This window comes from Clupea harengus, chromosome 21 (assembly GCF_900700415.2).
Source record: "Clupea harengus chromosome 21, Ch_v2.0.2, whole genome shotgun sequence".
Taxonomy (NCBI): domain Eukaryota; kingdom Metazoa; phylum Chordata; class Actinopteri; order Clupeiformes; family Clupeidae; genus Clupea; species Clupea harengus.
Window position 1 is genome coordinate 19,485,021 of NC_045172.1, and position 7,500 is coordinate 19,492,520.

Consider the following 7,500-nt stretch of genomic DNA (forward strand, 5'->3'; position numbering starts at 1 on the left):
ATTATTTGAAAAAAAAAAAGACCCCCTCTTGTTGATTGGCTGTAATAGTGTATGGCTCGGTCCGAGCCACTTTGGTTTTTTTCCCATTTCTAGAGCAAGGACTGTAGTACCACCACCGTGTTTTTGAGCATATGCACTGAATGGACAACTAGAGGAGTGTGAGAAGGAGAGAAGTCCCCCCTTCTCAACGCTTCGCACTCCTGCAGGAATTTTGGCGTTACACTGACAGACCGGGAGACAGAGACTTTGGACACTCGCGCGCACACACACATGCACATATGCATCTTAATAGACTCTGGGTTATTCATGTCCACATATTCAGCTTTCCATAACACGTTTTTTGTTCTGCGGTATCACAGAAAACACAAATCGCAATTGTCACCGTTTATACCTTTAATGATGCTCACCATCCATGGCAAGTAGTGCGGTACACACTATTTCATGTCCCATTTACCTCCTGGTCCCTGAAAAAACTCTGGTTACCTCATACATACTGTTATTCACACTTCCTCACTCATCAGGCCTGTCCTGCTGCTCCTAGGCGGAAGCGAGCACTGCTGAGGAGCAGTATTTCTCCACGTCCCACGGGGGAGGGAGAATGGAAGTACTGTCCTGAGGGGTGTTTGATGTTCATTCTGTTCTTTATGTATATCAGTAATATGGGGTGTGCGTGTGGTGTGTGTAAGTATTGTAATATATGGTGTTGTGTGCATTGGTTTAACTTTGTGTCGGTGTCAAATATATGTCAATGCCAATAACTGTGTTGTTTACAGGATTTATGTGAGGAGGGCTCCCCTTTTAAATGGTTTGATCCAACTAGGCCTGATTGGACCACTTTAGCTCAGAGGGGGCCGTCAGAGAAGGAGTGCTACCCTGCCGTGAGGCTTTTGGATTAATTTGCATTGAGCTTTTCAGTGTTCCTAATTATATATACATTATACATTACATACACACCCCAACATGTGGAGGCGGTTGCCTCGGTCCCTCACAAGAGGTTGGAGCAGAATTTCGCTAAATCTGACGAAAAGTGCACTGGATTATAACTAATGGACTTTTTGATTCATTTGCATTTCAGGAGTCTTTTGAGCGTTCCTGTGGTTAATAAATACTTATATGTTTTTTGAACTAAAACACCATCGCCTGCACCTTTTCCCCACCTTCACCATTTACTCCAGTTGAGCCCACATCCCAACAACACGTAGGGTGGCCACCTTAACCCAAAGAGCTGGAGGACCATTTCGCTAAATCTGGATTATACCTAAGGACTGCACCTTTAAGAGTAGAGTGTTTGTTGGTCATATGGTGTGGATCATGTGAATGCAACAGAATTCATTATTAAGGGGGTGACAGTGGTACAGGAGGTAGAGAAGTCGTTTAGTAATCAGAAGGTTGCTAGTTCGATTCCCTGTTGAAGCGTCCTTGAGCAAGACACTGAGCCCCTAATTGCTCCTGATGTGCAGTGTGCCATCAGTGTAAATGTAAAATGTGTATGTAAGTCGCTTTGGATAAAAGCGTCTGCTAAATGACTAAATGTAAATGTTAATTCATCTCAGCATCTTTATTTATGGTCAACAGCAGATTCATGGTCAGTTTCTTTTGTAGTTTTGACTACCACACACACACACACACACACACACACACTTAGTTGCACAAGGTATTTTCAAGGTCCAAACAGATGGATTTGCTCTGGGGAAAGGGTGGAAAGTAAGGTGCAATAGAGAGTGTGAGAAATTGAGTGTGTATATGTGTGTGTGTGTGTGTCTGTGTGTGTGACAGAGAGAAAGAGACAGAGATGTCAGACGACAACACTACCCGTGACCCCTGTGTGGAGGGAACAGACACGTACTCCCACTGAGAGATCCTTTCCTGTTTACTGCAGAGACTATGCAACAGCAAAACACACACACGCACGCACGCACGCACGCACGCACACGCACACGCACACGCACACACACACACACACACAAACGTGTTTAAACAGAAAATGCTCTTAATGTCCGCATGAATACAAACACACCCACGTACACATATATTCATATTCACTTCAAGACACTTAAATACATGCTGTGCGCACAAGCACACACACAGTGATGTAAGTATATCGCATAGACAAATGCTCACACACACACACACTCACACACACATCACTGAAAGGTAGCTGCAACAAGGGCAACTGTGTCATATCACACATATTGAGCGCAAGGGGAGGGGGTATGAGGGCGGACAGAGTCATTTTTCATTGCAAACATGTTTTCACTGCACAAGCTGATAGCTGATGTTTAAAGGCACGCACACGCACATGCACATGCACACGCACACGCACACGCACACGCACACACACACACACGCACACACACACACGTATATTTCTAGGTGTGTCCACAAACGGATATTCGGTTACTCCTGGCTGGCCGTCAGGGCTAGTAGTACAGGCTCAGGAAAGTAGAACAACCTTTTTTTCATGACTGTATAGACCAATACTTCATCCCACAGGGGGCTGGTGGCAGACATTCACGACTCTCTCAATCTTATTTAATAACTTTACCATGTTTCTATAATGTCGGTATATATTTTGTCTTTTTTCTATTTTCATTAGCAGTCACACACTACAAAACATATTCCCATCTACGTAATCACACGAGTCACTTCAGAGATGCATTTTGTCACGGGTTTCCCCCCACAGAAGACCGCTGACCAAATGCCTCCATCAGCCAGCACTTCAAATTCTTCAGTCACCGACCGCCTTGGCTATCCTTTGGGGCAAATTAACCTATTGACAGCCTTTAGCCTTAGACAAAACATAAAACTTCACATTGGGATTTCGTTTCTTATTACTATTACACCTGAGAGCACAACTGTCTGCTATCACTATTACTGGGGATCCGACTGTTTTCCCATACAATTATCTGGTGTTCACCGTATCGGACACTTAACCTTTACACTTTTTGTATCATTGTAGATGCACAGAATCATAACCTCCCATGTACAGAATAACCAAATAGGGATACTAGTATTCAAATAGTTATGCTGCAAATGGACACACACACACACACACACACACACACACACATAAACATACAAACACACAAACACACACAACGCCCCAACAGTTGTATACCTTCACATAATCACCCTGTTTAAAATCCACCTCCTCTCAGCATTTCTCTCGCTCTCTGTCTGTCTTTCTCTCTGTATATGTCTCTGTCTCTCTCTCTTTTTCTCTCTTTCTCCTTCCTCTCTTCCTCCTAGCCCTACACACACACAGACACACACACACACAGACACACACACAAACATATATATGGGGTCTGTCCTGGCTGCACGCCTATCAGCACCACACCACACTGAGAGGCTCAGCACAGCTTAGTGCAGCTCAGCCAACACACACACACACACAAACACACACACACACACACGCACACACTAACATGCGCACACACACACATGCACACACACATGCACACACCACCGGTGGCCGTTTTGAACCAAGCCAGTGTGCCTGAGGCCGCTTTCACCAGCTGGCCTACACACACATACGCCTCTACAAACGAGTGTGGGAGACAAACAAAAAACACTCAAACACACACACACACACACACACACACATATATAAACCACACTCACAAAATAAAATAAGCATTTAAAAAACCACAGAAGGCTTTTGGGCTGTAATCATCCCATTTCTCCTTTGAGGCCACAGGATGAACACTCAGATAGCATGATTAAGCTGTGTGCTGTGTGTTTTCCCATTAAATACCTTTCTGTGAATGTCCTTTGAGCAAATGACACTCTTCCTTGAAGAACCTTAACTATTAACACACCATTCAGCTCAGGGCCGAACGTGATGGCACCGACACCCATTACTCTTGAGCCGCCAACTGTGGCAAACACAGCCATCTGTTTCAATTACTGCACAGAAGCGTCGCCAGGGTCTGCCAATAACGGCTAAATCAATATGATTCTGATCCTCTGCAGCAACCAAAAGAACAAGGATTTATGCAGTGTTAGCACTGGATGTGAGGCCGACAAGAGGAGTGTGTGTGACTGTGTGTGTGTGTGTGTGTGTGTGAGTGAGAGAGAGAGAGTTAAAAGCATAGACTTCAGGTGCGCTGGAGTAACAAAGATTAAACTGAATTAAAATCAACATTATATAAACTTTACTTTCTCACACACACACACACACACACACACACACAGATATTATTGGTGATATAGGCAGGAAATAACATTCAACTCATAATACACAGCACTTTCAGTATCTATTCACAGTGTTGAGCAAGTGTGGAAAGCCTAGTTGAGGCTGGCAGATGTGTGATTGTAAAGCAGTCAGGTCATAAGAGATTCTGTGAGCAAAAGCATAAATCTTTGAAATCTGTAATTATATGGCGTCTCTCACATTTTCCAACAGCAGGTAGGATTTGAACAATCTTGTGGTGAGGGTCAGTGTTGACCCTGGCTTGACCCCAACCAGCAGGGTCATGCTAAAAGCCGCCTCAGCGGTTTCCCTGCCCGCCTGTGATCTCTGAGTTTCGATGACTCAGCGTCCCGGACCCCTTTAGCTCACGCCAATCCGACCCCAGCGCTTAAATCGATTTATTTGAACTCCTTCTTTGGCCATTGATTTCTCAGCGGCTGGGTATTCAGCGGGGGACGGTGTTTAAGCGCTAGCTGCTGTTACTGGGGTGAGGAAGGGGAGAACGATGAAATGTGATTGTTGTGATCCGCACCCGGTGACCTCTGAGTAAATCTATGAGTAAATGTGCCAACGGGGGCCGCTGTGGGTGACTGCGTTGTCATGGTGCAGTTTGATGTCTGCGTAAGCCTGTAATTACGGGCTGCCTGTACAATCCCTTTCTGTTAGGATCTAGAGGAGGTTAGAGGTTAACTCGAGGAGGTTAAGTGTGCTTATAGACACACACACACACACACACACACACACACACACACACACACACACTAAACAGATGTGTATACTCATGCACACATTTACACACAAAAATGCCATGTTAAAAGTAATGCACTACATGTGTGTGTGTAATTATGGGTTGTGGGTAAGTTCCTTTTCCGCTGCTGAAAAGAAAGCAATAATAACCAGCACAGATTCCACTGTTTTCCACTACATAACAAGCTAGTGTTTGAGGATCCATTCCCTTTAAGATGTACTGGTCTGTATTTCGTTTGTTCCTATTTGTACTGGTTTCCACATTAAATGTTAATTTGATCCACTAGGTATCAAAATGCAAACATTGCCAAAAGAGATCAATGGAGAGATCATGGGGCATACATATACTGTTATTCCCACTATAACCACCCATTTGAATTTCTGTGATGGTTTCTATTTTTTTTTTGTTGCAAGGTCAGTTTAAATCTGTTCTCTAAAGAAGGTGTGCCTGTGTGCTTGCTTGCAACTGTGCATTAGCAGATATAAAAAGCACACATCTAAAACCCGTTCCTACTCACATACACATTTACACACAGTAACAGTAATACACTACAAACGGTATGTCAGTTTCAGTATGCAAAGAGCATAAACCCACACAACTAAATACATATATAAACACAGACAAATGTCATGAAATAATATATTACTACATCTATACACGTTCACTCCCCAACATAGTAATGTTAACTCTTAATGGGAAACAGTGGAATTTCTTCATGCCTCATAGACCAATCCAATTAAATGTAGTGTGTGTGCTTATATTCTCTTATAATCAATATTCCATACAACCCAATCATCTTGGGCACAATAAAGAAACCGACTTCATTTGAGTTATTAAGTCGATGGGCCCTGATTTTTATTCTAAGGGTGGCGAGCAACGCAACAGGCAACAAGCAAAGTCTGTGGTGCGAGACAAAGCTAGCCTAGCGTGTGGCGTGTGGGAGTGCTGTGCTGACCCACTGCTGTGTGTGCTTAGCATCATGCTCATGGTGTTAAATTAGCATTGTTAATTTGCCAAGTTATTAAATTAGCTTCAGTTCATGTGCGGCAGACTTGCGGCTTGTTTGTTGCTCATTGCATTGCTCGCTGGCAGTTGCCCGTCAGGGTCCTGTGTGTCCATAAGTGGCCCTTCTAATACAGACAGAGAGGTTTGCGTGTGTGTGTGTGTGTGCGCGCGCGTGTGTGTGTGTGTGTGCGTGTGTGTGTGTGTGCGTGCGTGCGTGCGTGCGTGCGTGCGTGTGTGTGTGTGTGTGTGTGTTTAGGTTTCTGGTAGTCCTGTATTCCTGAAGCCTTTTAATAGGAACAATTAAGACTTGTCAGTTGTCACAGTATAAAGCTTCTCACCAGTAGCCTCTTCATGCTTACTGTCATTCAGTCCAGCAGCGATCCATTCATGATTTATGCATAACAACAAGGCTGTGAGATGTTGGTCTTTGGTGAAGTTTAGGTGTAATGTCATATGCAATGCAAGGTTTTGAGTGAAAACATTTACATTGGCTTGGAGATACATGGTTTTGAGGAACAGCAGGCGCCTACAGGTCTGGATAGAGCCTCTTACTAAGAAAGAGTCTTTGAACCTAGTATGTGATCTTTGGCGTAAGAACATCATATCTCACTGTGCTGAATGTTTATGTGATCGTCAGTGTAAGATCTTATCTTGTTGTATACACTACTCCCTAAGATGGTTTGCATTCGAATATGTCGCTACTGTGTGCAACTGTTGGGTGTGTGATTTACACATTTCAGAAACATTGCATGGACATCGCATAGATATCTTGAGACAATGGGGAGAGAAGACATCTTGGAAGACACAGAGACTCTTCAACCAACATCTTTTCCTGAGATCTATCTTAGTACACTTAGTAACTATCACAGTTATTATACATTACTTATTAGTTATCTTTATTTTCAGTATAGCTTAGTTTAGAGACACACGATTTAAAAATCTCGAATTGAATCAAAAGTCTGATAAGCCAATAAACCAAAAAGCCTTATAACCAGATGAAAACACCTGGCAAAGTACCTCACTTAATAAATAATAAATTACCTCTACTTGCACATTTCATTTGTTCAACTCATAATGTTCACATGGTACTGTTATCATTGATCTCGATGCATACATACATGCCGGCAGGCACACATAATGGCTGATTTCTCATAATTCCTCAACTGCATTGCAAGATGTAGACCAAAGAGCAGTTATATCCACCACTCCACTTTAACTCCAGTTTGAGGAGTTGCAGGTCAACACTGAATAGTATTAATAACATACAGACAAATAGTTATTAAGCTAAGCGACATGTTCACTGAGGTGATTCTACAAAACAAAGAAAAGACAAACTATAGCTAGCAGTCATAGCCGAAAACTCCAACAATCATAAGAAGTCTGTTAGCTCTCTCTCTCTTTTTCTCTCTCTCTCTCTCTCTCTCTTTATTTCTCTCTCTCTCTCTCTCTCTCTCTCTCTCTCACTCTGAATAGCCTGTACCACAGGGAGAGGTGCAGAGCCTCCCTCTAATTACCCATTAAACTATAATTCAAAGCCGTGATTGATCAGGCC